The 20,313-nt window shown below is 37.3% G+C and overlaps 1 protein-coding gene across 1 annotated transcript in view; it reads right to left on the bottom strand.

Moving 5' to 3' along the window:
• CNTNAP5 (contactin associated protein family member 5) overlaps positions 1–20,313 on the bottom strand; it is an 884,418-nt gene that overhangs the window by 22,821 nt on the left and 841,284 nt on the right. The gene's annotated exons all lie outside the window — the stretch shown is intronic.

The following is a 20,313-nucleotide window of genomic DNA, read 5'->3' as shown; positions in this document are numbered from 1 at the left end:
TATAGAAGGGGAATCTGAAAATGGTAAAAAGAATTCCCTTGAAATTCAGAAATTCAACTTGGCAGATGAAAAACAGAAAGAAGAATTCTTAAATATACCATTTTCTTTGTCTTCTTTATCTAGAGAGCTTTTTGCTAAGCTGCAGTATCATATTTTTTATCACAGTGTGCGATAATTTTGGAGTCATTCTCAAGTGCTTTTACATGATATAGTGAGTGTTTATCAATTAAATTAAAATGCAGATTATCTTATCTGTTACTGCTGATACCAATACTTTCTCAGATAAACATGGCAGTTGAGTGTTTTTCTTTTCACGTAAGGTGTTTCCTCTTACTTAGTATATTCTTTTTGTTTTTATTAAAGTATTTGGGTTATGTAAACTAAGACTGTTATCTTCATTGTTATCTCTGCTGTTTCTAGGATGAAAGGAATACATATTTAAAGAGAGTTACGTACTGTCATTTTTAATAGAATGACTGAGTTTCAGTCATTATCACCTATTGACCCCAGCTATCTCCTCAACTTTATTCTATATCTGTCAATTCCACAAGGGCAGGGCTTTGGAAGTATTCAAAATAATGTGCAGATACTTTATTTACAAGGTGAAGAAAACACTTCACCTTGTAAATAAAGGGCGGTAGCAAAGATAAGGATGGGAGGGAAACTAGTAAAAAGTTTTTTTTGTTGTTGTTTTGTTGTTTTTTTTAAATCAAACCAACCAGCACTGAGGGCAACTAAAACTTAATCCCACTGGGAAAATTCTAGGAGTCACTAGGGACTACTTACCCAAAGAGAACTTAACCCAACAAATGGTAAGAAACTGGGGTATTTATACACTAGCTCACAGGCATTAAGTCCTTTATATTTCAGGCTTGTCACAAAAACAGGCAAAGCATGCTTCAGTGGCTAGAGAAAGCCCTCAGTAAAATAATTCAGGTGCTGGAAGTTGTAAATGAGCTTGCACTGAAGTGGTAAAGGCAAGGGAATAGGCAAGTAACTGTGCACAAGTTACTGAACCTTAATTAAAGAAGAATGTGCACCTTTGTTAAATGAAAAAAAAGGTAAATGTATTAAGGGCATATTTAATAAAATCAAAGACCTTCTTATATTTTAAGTCACCATTCTAGAATAAACCTTTGCTTACTGTCTAAAGCAATAAAGAAAACAGTACAAGATAAAAAAAAAATGTTACTCATCCTTAATTTCTTCATCTCTCAAATTAGGATAAAAAGAATTAATACAAAAAGCAATTATACTGAACTCTATGTACATTATTTTGAATACTTCCAAAGCCCTGCCCTTGTGGAATTGACAGATATAGAATAAAGTTGAGGAGATAGCTGGGGTCAATAGGTGATAATGACTGAAACTCAGTCATTCTATTAAAAATGACAGTACGTAACTCTCTTTAAATATGTATTCCTTTCATCCTAGAAACAGCAGAGATAACAATGAAGATAACAGTCTTAGTTTACATAACCCAAATACTTTAATAAAAACAAAAAGAATATACTAAGTAAGAGGAAACACCTTACGTGAAAAGAAAAACACTCAACTGCCATGTTTATCTGAGAAAGTATTGGTATCAGCAGTAACAGATAAGATAATCTGCATTTTAATTTAATTGATAAACACTCACTATATCATGTAAAAGCACTTGAGAATGACTCCAAAATTATCGCACACTGTGATAAAAAATATGATACTGCAGCTTAGCAAAAAGCTCTCTAGATAAAGAAGACAAAGAAAATGGTATATTTAAGAATTCTTCTTTCTGTTTTTCATCTGCCAAGTTGAATTTCTGAATTTCAAGGGAATTCTTTTTACCATTTTCAGATTCCCCTTCTATAATTGTGCTTCCATATAACATCTAAATATTAGGTAATAACTGTGCCCTAAGCAGTGTGCATCCAAATATATAATACATACATGCCCTTACACACACATACACACAATTATTTAGTTATCAGAACAATCCTGATAAATAGCAATGATTGTTCCTGTTTTACAGACAAGAAAACTGAGGCTCAGATAAAAATGAGGAACTTGCCAGGGTCTTAACCCACCAGTGGTTGAGCCAAGCTTCAGACTCAGTCTTCTCCCCAAGGCCAGACCTCTTGTTCTACATTGCACTCTGTTCAAGTTTCACTGCACTCAGCCATTCAGATAAGTCTCTAGCTGATGATTAATAAATAAAAATAAAGCTCTCTCCCAAATGAGAGATATAGATTACAGACATTTAGGGAGGTGGGACCAGTAACTAAGATATTAAAGTAAGTTAAACCCACACTTCATTGTCTGTGGAAGCTCTAGATAGAAAGAGTTCTTACATTGTTTTTGACCCCTGAAGATATTTGTCCATGAGCCAAAGGACAGCAGTGGAAAATTTGAATTTGGTGTTTTTCAATGTTACTGACATGTTGAAATGCAAATTGTAACTGTTAATAACATAGATGTTACTCATAGAATTTTAGAGCTTCCAGGAACAGAGCCCAAGGAAAAATGAAAGTTTCATATCGCATTTGTCTGTGAGGGAGATGGTTTTTCTGACTGACATCCTAGGGTCATCCTAGATGGCTAGGGGCAGTTTCAGAATTCAATCCCCACTGTATTAATCATGGTTCTCCAGAAAAAACCAGACCAATAAGAGATATATATTATTACAAGGAATTGCCTCTTATGATTATGGAAGCTAAAAATTCCCAAGATCTGCAGTCAGCAAATAGGAGGAACAGGAGAGCCTATGGTGTAGCTCCAGTCAAAAAGCCAGCAGGCTCCAGACCCAAGAAAAGCCAAGGTTTCTGTCCAAATTTGAAAACCAGAAAGGATCTAGAACCAACTCTTCAGTCCATTTATGTTTGATTCAGGCTTTTAACTGATTAAATGAGGTCATTTGCTTTCCTTGGTCTACTGGTTCAAATGCTCATCTCCTCAAGAAACACCTCACAGACATACCAGAATGTTTGACCCAACGTCTAGACCCTGTATGGACCAGCCAAGCTGACACACAAAACTAACCATCATGGCCAATTTGTATACAGATCAACATATCCTCTAGCCTCCCTGGACTGAAATTTCCTTTTCCCAACCTCATGCAAGGGAAAAATTGTCTTACCAAGTATCAAACTTCACAGTGAGTCAATTACAAGGATACGAGATGTATATAAATAGCACACATGGAAATTTTTAGCCATAGAAAAGATACTACCATGATCCTGTGGCAGAGTCAGATGGGATGAAGTCCTGAGCAATCTTCTGACTCAGAATTTATGACAGAGCACAGGGGACTGAGAAACCCTGACTTGAAGTCCTGAGTCTTATTTGTGACCTCAGCTCTTTGGAGAGGCTTCTTAAAAGCCCCTTTTGAAATCCCTGGGCATGCCCAACATCACGAGTACCAAATGTCTTCAATCTGCCACCCCTAAAGTGAAATTAAGGGCTTTATATGGCTTGTCACAAAAGTACCAGGGATTAGGGATTTTTGATCCAAAAGGTTTAAAGACTCTCTGGACTTCCCTGGCGGTCCAGTGGTTAAGACTTTGCCTTCCAGTGCAGGGGTATGGGTTCGATCCCTGGTAAGGGAGCGAAGATCCCACATGTCTTACGGCCAAAAAACCAAAACATAAAACAGAAGCAATATTGTAACAAATTCAATAAAATCTTAAAAGAAAAATGGTCCACATTAAAAAAAATCTTTAAAAAACCCCAAAAGTTTAAGGATTGTCAAAGCAATTATTACATTGCAGAATCCAGACCATAGTGAAACTGGGTGGCATGTGACTCCAAATCCCTTAGGTCAAGAAAAAGGAAAAAGCTAAAGAGTAGCCAGGATGACCATGTACAGAAGTAACAATATATTTCAAATGAAAATGAGAATTCACTGACAGTCCAGCAGCCAGGCACATGTCTGCAGTGGGAAAAGTCAATGAAAGGTGCACAGTTATGTGTAACCCAGGATGTAGGCACAGTCCACACACAGGTGCAAAGCATAAAGGAACTGTGCAGCCCAGTGAGGAAGGGAAAGTTTAATATTAAAAATGTTAAATATCATAAATATCCAAATTCTGTTTAAATACAATGATTGAATTCATGTCAGTATTTTAGCTCAGAATACCATAAATTTAGTTTCCTTTCTTTTTTTTTTAGATATTGAAAAGCATTTTTATTTACAGCCTAGCAGCTCATCGATTTAGGTCACCAAAATTGGCTTTTGGTAGCCTTTGTTTGATTTTGTTTGTTTTGTTTTAATAGTGTGAAAAAATGACTTTGGCATTAGGATTTGCAAAGTCAAAGTTTATAAAATTTCCATATATCACAAAATCCTATAATGTTCAACATTAGAATAAACTTCAGAGAGCATCTGGCAGACCCTGACATTTCAAAGAGGATGAATTTGCAGCCAAGAGATTTTAAGTAGCTGCTGAATCACACAGCTCTTGTGATTTCAGGCACTCCTCCACCTCCGACCCTACACCTTGCTCCTATTCTGGCTGCTAACAAAATCTCCTTGAAGCACATATTACCAAAAAACCTTGGAATGTCACCCAGTGATTGTTTTTATTTTAAATATTTTGTAGTTGAGTCTTAGCAGGGTAAAGTGTGGCAGTATGTTTGCCTACTCAGGGATACACACAGGTAAGGTCTTCAAAAGAATAAACACAACCAGACGTCCTCTTTAAAGACCTCTTTGCATGAACAGGGAGTGTGGTGGGAGTGTGAGGAACACAGCTCACAGCACAGAATTTCCTGAATTCTCCTGCTGGGCTAACCTCTGTGTATGATGGCTTTTCAAAGGCAGCAGTTTCCCTCCTAGATATATACCTAAGAAAATTTAAACCAGTTACTCAAACAAATGCATGTACATACATGTTCACAGTAGCACTATTCACAATTGCTAAAAGGTAGAAATAACTCAAATGCCCATCAGCATATTAATGGATAAACACAATGTAGTATAACCATACAATGGAGTATTATTCAATCATAAAAAGGAATGAATTACTGACACATGCTACAATGTTTCTGAGCCTCAAAAACTATGCTTAGTGGAAAAAACCAGACATAAAAGGTAACAAATGGTGTGATTCCATTTATATGAAATATCCTGAATAGGTAAATCAATAAAGACAGAAAGCAGATTATTGGTTGCCAAGGGAGGGGAGGAAAGGGGAGTGGGGAGTGGCTGCTTATTGGTTCAGGGCCCCCTTTGTGGGTGATGCTTTCAAACTACCTAGAGGTAATTGTTGCACAACACTGTGAATGTACTAAATATCTCTATAGATTTTTAAATGGTTAATTTCACGTTATGTGACTCTTACTTCAATTAAAGAAATACAAATGAGAGAGGGTGGGATGATATTCTATTGATGATTCAACTTGGCTAGACCACAATACTAGTGTCATTGAATCAAACACTAATCCAGGTGTTGCTGTGAAGGTATGTTGTAGATGTGAATAAAGTCCACAATCAGTTGGCTTATTATCCTAGATAATCTGGATGGGTTTGATGCAATCAGTTGAAGGGATTTAAGGGCAGAGTGGCTCTTAGGCTCCCTGAAGAATTCGTTGTGGTTTACCTATTTTATATATAGTAATGTGTATGTATTAATCCCAAACTCCTAATTTATCCCTCCCCCTACCTCATAGGGAACTATACTCAGTATCTTATAATAACCTACAATGGAAAATAATCTGAAAAATAATATCTATATATGTGGTCAGAACATTTTTCTGTACACTTGAAACTAATACAACATTGTAAATTAACTAAACTTCAATTTTAAAAAAAGGGAAAAAAAGAGAAAGAATTCCTCCTGTGGCCAGGCCATGCCTGAGAGTTCCAGCCTGCACTCCCTGATGATGGCCTGCCCTACGACTTCAGATATCATACCCAGCCTTCGTAATCACCTAAACCAATACTTTGCAATAAATCTCAATATATTATCTCTTCACTGATTGAACCCTGATTGATACAAGTCAATTCTAAATTTGGAAGCTTTGTCATCCAAAAGCCTTTTGCTTTCTCTTAGACAGTTCTGTAACAATTCCCTCACAAAGATAGAAATCCTAGAGAAAGAGGAAAGAGTTCCAAGGAAATGCCCACAGCTGAGGCCAAGGATGTTCACTGGAAAAAAAAAAAGGAAGACATGAAAGAACATTTCTCTGGCAGGTAATGAGACCCACCAGCTCTCTTCCCAATGAAACTTACAGAACCTCCCACTCTCCAAGAGGGAGATTAGAAATGTCTCTCCTAGGAAATACACCTATTCTAAGAAGAATGACCCAAAGATAAAGTTGGAGGTTTTCTATTAAAGGCTCAGTCATATCCTGTAGTGTAGCCTCTAATCAATGCATTCTAGCCACCCCATTCTTAAATATGAACAGATAGCTCAGGGTCATCAAAAATCTGAGGAAATCCTCTAGTAGGAAAGAGAAAGACCAAAGGACATAACAGAAAAGGCAACTAAAGAAAAGTAACTATGTAAAAATAAGGAAAACAAAGGTAGACAGACACACACACACACAGAGACTGTAAATATACTGAGAGTGCTAAGAAAAGATAATTCAACTTTGAAACCTCGTATTTATCTCCAAGAGCTAAGCTCATTCCCATGTATAAAAACTTCTATTCATACCTTAGAAGAATCACTCTACCAACACATATAACCAAGGCCCTCATCTCCTACAAGATGGCAAAGTAACCTCCTTAGGGTCCCAAGATAATGGAGACTTTGCTGGAATGGAAGATACATATGAGACTTCCAGTTCAGAGATCTAGAGCAGCTGATGTGATGTGCATTTGACACACTTTCTAGTGGAAAGACATCCCTGCTCAGCACAGCTAGAAATGATTTGCTCATAAACAAGGACCTGATCCTCCACCCAAGATCAGTAGGGGAACAGTAACCTGGCTAAAGATGGTTTTACTCTTTTTTTAATTGAAGTAGAGTTGATTTACAATATTGTGTTAGTTTCAGGTGTGCAGTAAAGGGATTCAGTTATCTATCTATCATCTATCTATTTATATATATATTCTTTTTCAGATATAGTTCCCTGTGCTATACAGTAGGTCCTTGTTGTTTACCTATTTTATATATAGTAGTATGTATATGTTAATACCAAACTCCTAATTTATCTCCCCCACCCCCTGCTACCCCCCTTTGGTAACCATAAATTTGTTTTCTATGTCTGTGAGTCTGTTGCTCTTTTGTAAATACTTTCAGTTGTATCATTGTTGTTTACATTCCACATATAAGTAATATCATATGATATTTGTCTTTCTCTGTCTGACTTCACTTAGTATGATAATCTCTAGGTCCCTCCATATTGCTGCATATGGCATTATGTCATTCTTTTTTATGTCTGAGTAGTGTTTCATTACACACACACACACACACACATACATCCCACATCTTTATCTGTTCCTCTGTTGATGGACACTTAAGTTGCTTCCATGTCTTAGCTATTGTAAATAGTGCTGCTATGAACATTGGGATGCATCAGATGGTTTTACTTTTGATTTCTCCTTTCTCTGGCCTCTTAGTGTCCTTAGAATCCAATTTCCATGAGCTAGAGTTCCATTGTTCTATTATTACTGCTTGTGTGCAATTTTATGTCCCTATCCAGTCCACTGGATTTTTCAGAGCAGAAAAAAATCCCATACCCTTCTCCAGTCATCTAAGCACACCTGGCTGCTGTGATCTGCATCCCAGCAGGGGCTTGGTAAGTGTCAGCTGATAGGCTGATTGGTTCATTCTCACGCCTTCTCCATCCTCACCTGGGTTGCCCTATAGCATACCTGCTGGAATGGTGGCATCTGGGCTCAGTTCTGACTGTGAAAAACTTGAGCCTCAATTGCTCACCTGGCATTTTCCAACCCCCAGCTCAGTTCCATTAAACTATTCAAAACCCCTAAACTAAGTGTGGTTTAGGGAAACTGACTGACCAGGGTTGTCCAGGATGGTTTCAGTTTTAGCACTGATAATCCCACATCCCTGAAAATCCCTCAGTGTTTGACTAACCAGAATGGTTGCTCACCCTGGTATGGATTATAAAACCAGGAACATGAACACGGTTGTCTTCCTCCTGAATTGAAAACAGGTACTCTATCTGTAATACACTAATCAAAAGGACTGTGTTGTAAAATACATACAGAGAACAGACAGAGCACAAAGGCTTGTACTGTGAGATGGGACTGATAAGAATATGGATAAGAGCACATCTCTGTCTTCAAAACCACAGTTGGCCCCAGGGAAAGAGCTACACACACAGATAAGAAATACAAGTCAGGGAACTGTGAGCAGACTCGAGGTGGGGAGAGAGACATCCCACAAAGTGGTGGACCGATGTGGAAATCTCCACTGTGAACTTCCCCAATGGACTCTTCAATACGAGCTGGTCTGTGCCTCTTCTCCCTGTCCTGAATGATAGGGGTTTCACAAATCTAGAAGCAGCTGAGCAGGCTTGGGGTGCTTGCTTAAAGGAGGGGTGTAAAGTATCAGCTTTATATTCCCTTGTAATATGTGCCCCGAGTGGGTAAACAGGGACTCAGTTCTGACCAGAATGGTTTAATTTCCCTCTGCAATGACTGTAAAGCCACCACTCTTATTCTGTTCTCTTGTGCTCACCTTTCCAGTCCACCTTACACTTCGACCCACCCACCCAGTATATTACCCAAATCTTCCAATTCCTATTTCAAATCCCATTGTTATCCCCCTGGCTCTGACTCTTGTTCTCTTCCACCTGAAGTATGGATTTTAGCATAACCTCCATACCAATCTCCCCCCACCCCCAATTTTACCTGTTACTCACAAAAGAGCCAACAGCAGCTCTGACCATGACAGCTCCCTTTGATGGCTTCTCTCATCTATATAATGAATTCTGGACTCCTTTGCAGAGCCCTAGAGAAACTCGGTAATATGGTCCCAAGTGAACTTTCCTGTTTTCCCCATTCCTCTCTCTTACCCTGCATGAACAAGACCATCTGAATATGGCCTAGTCACTGTTCCCAGCACATGATTTTTCCTTCCTGCTGTCTTATTTGGTTTATACCATCCCTCCTTCCTTTAATGCATGCCATCTATTGATACCACATCTGGGCTTCAAGACCAGGGTCAGGGTGATCACGATGACACTCTTCTGGATCGTCTCAGCTGGAAATGGTCTCTCCCTCTTAAGAATTCTAAACACACTCGATCTGCATAACACTTACCAAAATTACTCACTCAATTATTAAATGTGTCTTGTCTCCATAGATAGGGGTTTTATTACTTTGGGAACAAGGATCCCTAGGCTATATCTCTTTAAAGTGTTCTTAGTTTCACTTAATATCTTGATTTGGAATAATACTAAAGAGTCATTTTCCTAACTCCAAACATTTAGATAATATTATCTTTCAAGAGAAGCTTCACCTATGCAAAGCTTACATTCTATAGATGCTTTTTGAAAAAGGTGAGAAAATATATGGGAAAGATAAAGCACATATCCAAGTTTTGGGGTGAATTAGAATAGTCAGCAATTCATCTTAAGGGATGAACTCAAACCAGACATCTTCTAGGTATGTATGCTGATTTACTTATTTGTCCTCCCCACAGGAAAGCCAGTAATGTGCCTCTTTATCAAGCAAAAGGTAGAGACCACTGGTATAATAGCCACTGGTCTCAAGTCCCGACCCTGATCACTGGCAAAAATCCTTGTGGAAGTGAAATGGAAAAACACAGGGATTCATAACAAATCTTTCCCAGAAGTGGATATCCTGTAATCACCCCTAAGTGTAAAGGAGTTTCATGCTATTTTAACTTGTTTTAATACTCAAGTTATTGTCATTAATGGCATCCTCCAAAAATAATATCCCAGTAAACTAAATGAATAACCAGTAACCAATGGCTCTCTTTGTGCTTTGATTTCCTCTCCTTCTCCATGAGAAAACATCTAGAATTCTAACCTGTGCTGACTCTACTTGTTCTTTTCAGCTTCTGACCCTTCCCACCAAGCTTTGGAGGGAGACCTAAAAGGCTGGTGCAGAGTTCATTATTCTTAGCTTGGATCCTCTTCACTTCATTACCTTGTCAACACTGACATTTACAACACTGGCCCAGATTCCCCAGGCAAAGGGTAAACAAATCAATAGCAGTGCCAGTGGCAAGAAAAAGTGATATCAGCCAAAGAAAATCAATAGACTGCATGGATGCATGATCTTATAAACAACAGCTACTGTTTTCAAATACCACTATGTGCCAGACACTTTACCCATCCTATGTGTTATCTTCATAACAAATCAATTAAAAAAGTATGTCTATCTATTGCCTTACAGATGAACTGGGGCTCAGAGAGGTTAACTTAGCAGTGACATAGCTTGTATAGGATTTGAGGTGCCAACTGCCTGATTCCAAACCCACTCATTTTCACTTCACTGTCAGGCACCATTGTGAGAAAAAGACATGGTGTCTAGGGACCCTGGAGATCCTTACCCAAAATCTAACTGTAGCTGATTGCACAACATTGAGCCCATTAACGTGCAGCATGATGAACTTTCAGTTCCTACCACTCTAACGTTCATATATTACACTATTTTTTCCCTTCAAGATACATTATGACAGCTTGGGATTAGCAGATATAAGGTTTTATATAGAGAATGGATAAACAACAAGGTCCTACTACTGTATAATACAGAGAACTGTTTCAAGATCCTATTAAAAACTGTAATGGAAAAGAATATTAAAAAAAGAATGTATATCTATGTATAACTGAATCACTTTGCTGTACAGTAGAAATTAACACAACTTTGTAAATCAACTATACTTCAATAAAAAAATTAAAAATTAATTAAAAGGAAATATTATGGAACTCTTAATATGTGCTTGTAAATATGGTAGCAAGAAGGATACAACCATAAATAAGACTGAGTCCTGTCTTTGGAACTCCATGATTACCTCATGCTGAGAGTAGGAGAGGGAGAGAGATGATGGGCAGCATCTTTACAAATCAGACTAGACCCCATATTCCCTGGCTTACAACCTTCCATGGCTCCCTACTGCCCTCAGGATAAAGCCCAGATGCCTTAGCATGGCTTGTGAGACTTATGGGGTCCTGGTTCCTGCTCACCTCTCTGGCCTCATTACTTGCTATCTTGTGCTCTGATTTTTAGCCTTCTGTATCCAGAGATGACACTTTCATTTCCCTTTCTTCTACTCACCTGGGTCCCTTCTCTGTCTGTTCTTAACTTAGATTTCACTTCCTCCAGGGAACTTGGAATGTCCTTCCCTTCTCACCAACACCCACACAGATCGCTCTGGGCTCACTTGCCCACTTACTGGTCTATTTCCACACTAGGCTGTAAGCTCCTTGAAAGCAGGGGCTATCCTTCAATTTTTGTATCCACAGTGCCTAGCTTGGTGCCTGGCATGTAAAAAGTACTCTATAAATGTTTGTTTAATTAAAATAAAATCAGACTAGATTCCATGCTTTGAAGCTTAGTTGATCCACCAAGTATCACAAGGTTGCAAACCACTAGAGACAGGTTTAATCATGAGAACATACATTTAAATTTAAATAATGTCAGGTAGGTTTCACCTGGTTTATCAGAAACCGAGAATTGTCCATATGTGCACCTTCACCATTTACCAAGCATCATAGGGTCAAGGCTACATAATGCCTTATTCATTCATTCCCCCAGAGCAGAAAGGAAGAGTGAAGTGCAAGCTTTTTTATGCACAGAATAGGTAGCCATCTTCTCTCTTCCATAACAACCCCTCTTTAAGGTCCGAAAGGCATTAGAGTCCAAAGCCATTCTCAAAATAAAAGTAGCTGGGTCAGATGGGGTGACTTCTTATGTTATTATTACTGTTACTGCAAACATTTATTGAGTTTTCATTAGGCCAGGCATCATGCTAGCCGCATTACCACCTAATCATCCAAACAGGCATTGTTATAATAAACACCTACATTTCAATTGAGAAAAGTGAAGCTCAGAGCATTAAGTCATTTGTCCAGGTCAGTTAGTCAGTGCTAGAGTTATGACTGGAATCCAGGGCAGATTCCAAGGCCTGACTTACAATAAATATGCTATTACCCCTCCATGATAAAAGCCTGGACCTAGAGTACACTTTTAAGCCCATCGCAGTTAAGGCTAAGGACACAAGGTTTTTACTTAGGAGTCCTCAACAGAAAACAGAGTGTATGTTGTCTGGACTATCTTATATTATTTGTTAAAAAACAAAATATGGCAGGACTGATTGGGAGTGCAGGACCCATACTCGCAATGTGTGACTTTAGATGCCAAGTCCACCACTGGCTCGTTTTGTGACATTCGACAAGTCACTTAACCTCTGTGACTCAGTTTTCTCATCTATAAAATAAGAGTAATAATAGGTGTTACCTTCTTGGGTTGTTGTGAGGAAAAAATTAGTTAACATAAGAGCTTAGCAACCCAAGTGCCCATCAACAGATGAATCGATAAAGAAGATGTGGTACATATACACAATGGAATATTCCTCAGCCATAAAAAAAGAGTGAAATAATGTCATTTGCAGCAACATGGGTGGTCCTAGAGATTATCATACTAAGTGAAGTAAGTCAGAGATGGATAAATATATATGATATCACTTATATGTGGAATCTTAAAAAATGATACAAGTGAACTTTTTTACAAAACAAAAATAAACTCCCCAACATAGAAAACAAACTTATGCTTACCAAAGGGGAAATGGGGGAGGATGAAGAGAAATTTGGAATTTGCGATGAACAGATACAGACTACTATATATAAAATAAATAAACAACAAGGACCTACTGTGTAGCACAAGGAACTATGTTCAATATCTTGTAATAAACTATAATGGAAAAGAACATGAAAAAGAATATATATATATATATATATATATATAATATATATGTATGTGTGTGTATGTATAATTGAGTAACTTTGATGTATACCTGAAACTAACACAACACTAAATTAACTATATTTCAATTAAAAATAAGGAAAAAATAAAACCTAAGAGTTTAGATCTAGCACAGAGCAGTGCATTATTAAATAATAACTAATAAAAAACAATAATAACAATGTTATTATTATAATATACTATAATATTAGTTTATTATAATAAAATAATAATGTTATTATAATATTAATATGCTATACTATTAATAATAGCACACTATTATTCGTATTATTATTTGATTAATGCAGAAAACCAAGTTATTTACTATAGCTTAAAAGAGATATTCCAAAACCTTGAACAACAATAATATTCTCAACCCAACCTTGATAACTTTCCTTTGAAAGAGGGAGAATTTTAAAGTGAGCAGTATCTTTAGAACAGGGACAGATTGTTTATGTGTTTGTCTGTTTGTCTGGGGGTATCTATATGGCCTAGCACATTGCCTGCTCCATAGTATGCTCAATAATTTTTGTGTCATGAAAATTAATTGAAACTTTTTTTCTGTAACAGTCATGTCATTGGCTTCTGGTAGACTACACAAAATATCCTTTGTTAATACAGTCAGGGGAGGACATACAATGTCTGTTCAAAGAGTGCTTTTGTTTTTACAATAAACAAACGACTTTTACAGAGAAGCACAAGCATGGAGTAGGTCTGGGTTCTGATCTTGTAGTAGTTCCTTGAAAATGCAAAATAAAATTGCATTTTTAATCAGAAGATAACACACAGTTCCTGTTGCATGAGGCGAAACTAAATCCTCTATTGCATTTTCCACGAGGAAAAATGTAATTCATTATTCTTTAAAAGAAACAGTAATGAATGCCCTGTAGTCCAGTTGTGATTCAATGTTTGTTATCTTCAAGGGAGAAAGGATAAGATGGTTATTTAGGAAGTTGGAATGATTACTGAAATCTGATATTTCAGGAACCTTTAAAACACATCATTCACAGGGAGGTCAGATTAGAGTAATGAGTCTGGAATATTTTATTCCTCAGGGAAGCAGTATCATTAAGAAATTTCTGGACATAATACGAGACAATTACACACAATTTTAGAATTTGAGTCAGGAAGGGGCTGTGGTTTGGAGATCTTTTTATTTACTAGAGAACTAGAGATGACCATAAACAAAGTGAAACATTATTTAAGAAACCTATGAATTGAAATAAAATAAGTTTTCAGTAGTTTCTTCAGGAGCTATAAACTTGTTCCAAAGAAGATAACATGCATTTCATAAAAGAGGAACTCTCAAAGACTATGTTTTCTGTTGCAACACACTTAGACTATTGATGTACACAAGCACAATGCAGTCCCCAGATTATGCACAATTCGAAGCCTACCTCGTAGAACTGCATCCCATTCTTTCCTGGTTAAAAAGGGGTAGCAGAATGTGAATGAGGAAAAGCAGTGCTGTTATTGGATTGTTGATTTGTCCTCCTCAGAGTCCATCTCACTCTGGTAAGAAAACTTCGGCTTCCTTTTAAGAAATAACATTTCACAGGCGTCCCTGGTGGCACAGTGGTTGAGAGTCCGCCTGCCAATGCAGGGGACGTGGGTTCATGCCCCAGTCCGGGGAGATCTCACATGCAGCGGAGCGGCTGGGCCTGTGAGCCATGGCCGCTGAGCCTGCGTGTCCGGAGCCTGTGCTCCGCAACGGGAGAGGCCACAACAGTGAGAGGTCCGCATACCGCAAAAAAAAAAAAAAAAGAAAACAAATAACATTTTCCTATTCTCAACACATGTGGTTAATATTGACCTGCACCCTGCACCCTGTCCAGAGCCATAGCTGGGCGCATAATCCAAGCATGGCCACTCAGTGTATTCTAATCCCTTGGTCATTGTCATCATCTGAACTTGTCACTTGACACAAATTTGTCCTTTGAGACTCAATCCAGGACGTTTTTCTGGAAATTTTAGAAATGAGAGGCTTTCTTCCCACCAGGGCTGTTGACATGGTAGTGATCAAGCATGGGTTTGCTGATTCCACCTTTGTTACCATTGAAATTCTGCCTGAGAATAAAGCCCCATAGAGCAGTAAAGAGAGTCAAAGGTGGAGTGAGAAACAGACAGACAGAAAGACAAAGGCTGAATCACAGTCACATTTGAACTTCTGAACCCAGCTGTGCCTGAAGCAAAGCCTACACTTTGAAACTTCCATTTTCACCAACTATTATATTATCTATTGTCAATTTAAACTGGTTAAAGCTTGATATACCTTTAAAACAGCCCTGATTGACAGTGACTCATACTCCCATCTTCAAGGCTCACCACAGTCCAAAATTGGTCTTTTAGAATGCATTTGAGTCCCTCTTTGGAAATTGCCTTTATAGCCACTTTTCCAGACTCATTAAAACAAAAACAGAAACAAAGCAAAACACAGTTCTCCTCCATGTTCCCACAATCTTCAAACATCAAAAACTTCTAATGTGTGGCGAGTGTGCTAAATACCAAGTACTTTACATATAGTGTCTCATGGAAGGCTTACTCAGCTCTATGAATTAAATGTTATCATCCTCGTTTTACTGATTAGGAACTATAGACAGATTAGACAATTCACCATGGTCACACAATAGTAATTACAGAGGAGAAAGACAAACATGACTTAGTTTGTCTTTAAAAAGCTGAACTGTTTCACTCTGTAATTTTGCCTTTCAGTTTAATATCAATTGGACCAGTCTTGAAGCAGAAGGGGGGCCCAATTGTGTACAAAATTTTAAAAAACATAGAGTACAGTCTTCCCAAACGAGTACTTTGCAGTACTCACTTTTCACTTACATGCATAAATTCTGCTGTGCTGTCTAAAAATATCAGCCATAACTCTTCACCTACAAAATGTTTGAGAAATGATTTAACATGAAAACAATCAGGGTGTTTGGTCAAAAAGACTCTGATGCTGCAGAAGACACAGTAGGCTTGACATTCAAAACTGAGGGATTTGGGAGAATCAAAAAACCCTGTTCTACAGACACAATCAGAACTCACTTCATCTGAAGAAGCCAAAAGTGTAGATAAGCGCTCACAACTAGCCCTACAATTTCTAGATCAGCTGGGTTCTTTTGCAGATTGAGAAGTAATTTTTTCAATTTCTGATGGCTTGTTAGGGCCAAGTGAATTTTGAAACTACCTGGGCAAACAGCAATCAGAGCAGAAGAATAATGTCTCTGCCAGGTGTGAGTTTCAGCCTATCAAATTGGCAAGTAGGCAGGAAATTAATAAATGCTGGCTGTATAAACGGATAATCCTGTAAGTATGCCCTGAGTGCAAATCTCATTTGAATGTCTATTTGGAATCTGTTAACTACAGTCTAAAAGCAGTACTACAATTCCTTTCCACCTAAACTTGAACATGTTTCCATATTTTAAAAAGTTAACTGCTTCCAAATCTGCAGTATGATAAGAGTCTCCTCTCAGGAAGAAAAAAATAACAATCATAATAATTCCTTAATTCTTAGTTTTCTAAGGTGTGTGTGTGTGTGTGTGTGTGTGTGTATAAAATATATATATATATATATATATATATATATATATATATATATATATATATGCCATCAAATTTAATGATATATTCTGGAAGAGTAAATTAAGAGAAACTAGGATCGGAAAAAGTTAATTTAAAAAATATATATATAAATAAAAACACAGCTTCTTTTAGAAGTTTCAAGCTCTCTAAATTTCTAAATCTGTCTGAATGTCCAAGTTCTTTTACCAAGGTTGAGTGAGACAGAAACTTAGAAACACACTGGTAAGTCACACTATTTGAATCGAAGCAATGTGCTTCTATGTTTTCTAAAGAATTCATTAATTTTCCAGAAACAGATGATCTTGTTCAAAAGGGTGACTTCCCTAAATATATACACTTTTTTTCTTTTTAATGTTATCTTCTCTTTAATCCATTCATGTATGTAATAGACCAGAACGAAGAAATCTTTCTTAAAAGTCAAAGAACTTTAATAAACCAAGGAATAAACCTAACAACAGCCCATGACTTACCATAGGTAAACACCCATAATGCAATTTTAATGTCAATGATTTTATCTTCTATTTTCATGGACTAGTTTCTACATCATAGGAATTCCCAAGAAAGAGAATTTATTCATCATGGTATGTGTATAGGCACATACCATATAGAACCATTATTGGTACTAAATAACTACCTTCTAGAATGGTGAATTGGCTCTTCCTCTTACAGAAAGAAAATGAATAAATGTGTTCTGCTTTACAGTAGAATGTTGTTAATGGTATTGAAGAAAATTGGGACAACAGATTTACTACATTTATTTGCCCTTGGTCTATCCTATGAAAAATGCTTGCAAATCCTTGTTTTAGAGTTGAAAATGTCCAACCTAGTACTAGACTTTTCTAAATTTGTGGAGTAGGGTTGCATTTGTCATCAATACCATGTATCCACTCCTGCACCATCCCTTCCTATAACAAATAGGAGTTCTTTCCGATGCATGAGGCTTCTTTCCAAAGGGTCTGCAGGATAGATGTCCCTCCTTAATAATGGACCTGATGTTTATATCATCTTCCCTCACCTCCAGATATAGGTCTTTCATAGACCAGAAGCTCTGAGGTTAATTGTGGATCCAAGTGCTCTTGTCTATTTATAGCAATTTGAATGGGAAGGAAGGTGGAGAGGCAGGAGTTTCCCACACTTAGCCCAGTGAAGACATTTTATTGGATACTCTTCCTCAACCATAATCAAATTCTTTCCTATATTTTCCAAAACGAAATGACAAGCTGGCCCTCAGTAATTTAGTATCCTGCTTTAAATTTTCATCCTTTCAATCTTATGTATTATGGGTTTAGTTCAAAAGACAGAAATGCCACAGGAGTATCATACACTGTGGCAAGATTAATAGAGAGAAATTTTTAAATAAGAGGATGTTTCTAGAGCTGCCATTACACAAACTAGGTGTCATGAAAACAGTCAGAGCTTGGTGGTCTTACAGCCTTAATGATCTCCCTTCCCAAAATTCTCCTGATTTGGTTGAAGTGAGGATTCAATGGCTCAAGATGTATTTAGGTATCAGGGGACATATAATAGACCAGATACTATAAAAAGTAATTCTGCTTCGTTAAAATCAATCAACACATTTTTAATGTCCTGCTAAGCTTCAGGAAACAAAGAGTAATCCTAAGTTTGGGGGAGATTTTTTGAGGAAGAAAGATGAAACCAAGACACTGAGTCATCAACCAACATTAAGGTTGCAGCAAGGAAAAGTACCTAAATCGTCTTGAAGAAGAGTAGGAACCCTAGCCTTGAGCTATTGCTAGGTGAAGATGTTCAACCTATGACTCTTACATTCAAATCTGTGAAAAGGGGACAAGATAAATAAAATCACCTAACAGAAAAGGGCATAAGTATAAAACCTCTCCACCTGGGATGTGGCTCTGGATTGAAAAATACTGTAACAAAAATAATAATAAAATGACATATTATGATATCAAGAGTAACAACATTTCTTCTGAGACTTCAACCAGAGATTTGGTCTCATTCAGGCCTTGAGCTTAAATTTATATTCACTCTCTGTCTAGAAAAAAACCCAAAATGAGAAACTGAAATAATTTGAAATTGGTAGCACCTCCTGGCACCAGGCGGAAGCAAACACAAATCTTGCCTGGAGGAAAGCTTTCCAATTTCTGATCATCAAAGTTCCTGCAAATTAATTTCAACCAAAAATGAGCTCACACACATACTTATATGCACACATAGCATAGGAGAACTAGCTATCATAGGAAAGAGTTAGAAAACAGAAAATAATAGATTTAGATCCCTATGGACTTCCAATATTGGGAATATCAGAGACAAGATGTTTAATAACTAATAATGGAATACTTAAAGACATAAAAAGATTTAAAAAATAAGTGGGAACAAAAGATTATCTTATCCTTGAAAAAGGATAAAGTATTACTTAAAAAAAAAACATAATCAATGAAAAAATGATTCATTGAATAAGTTTAATGGGATAGTAGGCATAAATGAAAAGAGAATTCATGAATTTTAAGATAAAACCCAATGAGTATCCCAGAATGTGAGACAGTGATATAAAGAATAAAACTTATTTATAAGATGATGGTAAGATACATGAGGATAGAGTTAAAAAGCCTAAGGTTTATCTAGTGCAGGCTGAAAGTAATTAAGTAGAGAGAAGAAGAAAGAAGCATTACTGAGATGCTGAGAATTTTTGAGAGCTAATGGATAGATACATATGAATAATACATATGAACTAGATGCATAGGAACTAATGAATAAATGCAGAAAACATAAACATATCAAATAAGACAATTAAAAAGAAATCCACAATCAGACACATGGTAATAAGACTGCCAAACACCAAATTAAAAGAAATGACCTTAAAAGTAGGTTTTGGGTGTTGGGAGTGGTGGTGGTCAGAGCACTTTCAAAGGCAGGACAGGCTGACAGCCAGCTTTTAAATAGCCAGATCAAAAGAGTCCAGTGTTGTGCTGGTGAGGTTTTAACCTGGATGTCTAGCAGTGGGGAGAGCCCTGACTTGCAGAATTTCTGAGCTCCATGGAGTAAACACTCCCAGGATGACTGATATCAAACTACCCTTGTGACATCACAGAAAACAGAATTGGGCAGAGATGTATGTAACAGGTCCTTATGAGACATTGTGAGCTGGCTCCATCACACCCATGGATAAATCCTTCAATGTCGAGTTGTACGTCTAGTAAAATTATCTTCCAGGAATAAAGATGAAAGGTGAAACTCCTGTTTTCAGATAAAGGACCCCTTATACAGAAAAAAATTCAAAAGAATTTACTTCGGAAATAAGGAAATTGAATCTGGTAGAAAGTAGAAGGTTCCAACAAATTAGTGATGAATTAATAAATCAAAAAAGCAGGGTCTACATGAAATTATAGTAGGAGAGGGGAATGGAATAAGAAAGAAATTTCAAATTCAATCTAGAAGTCAGTCACTGTTGATTGGCTCATTCAACTGCCATTTTAGCAACTAAAACTGACGTTTCCCAGACCTGACAGCAGATAGATTTCTGGATGCACATTACTTTCTGGAATTAAGTAGTGTTTATGAATCTGGAAGGCTATAGTGTGACAGGAGTCATTTTCATGCCTTTTAAGCTTTTTCTACTGGCCAGCAAAATCATGGTAACCTGAAATATTCTCTGCCACCCTTTTTAAGAGACCTTCTCCGCCTCTTGGGAGTTGACACATGTCACTGCGGCCACAGTGGCATCTGGACTCTAGCCTCACATTAGGGATGGCCTGGGAGTTAATAGCTCCCCACTCATGAGCTCAGAGCTGCCTCGGGAGTTACTCCAAAAGACTCTAACAAGAATGCACACTGTAAGTGCGGCCACAATTTTAAAAGCAACTTATTTCCTCAGTTAA

The sequence above is a fragment of the Lipotes vexillifer genome, unplaced genomic scaffold, assembly GCF_000442215.2.
Source record: "Lipotes vexillifer unplaced genomic scaffold, Lipotes_vexillifer_v1.1 scaffold3, whole genome shotgun sequence".
Taxonomy (NCBI): domain Eukaryota; kingdom Metazoa; phylum Chordata; class Mammalia; order Artiodactyla; family Lipotidae; genus Lipotes; species Lipotes vexillifer.
This window is presented reverse-complemented; position numbering and strand designations above follow the sequence as displayed.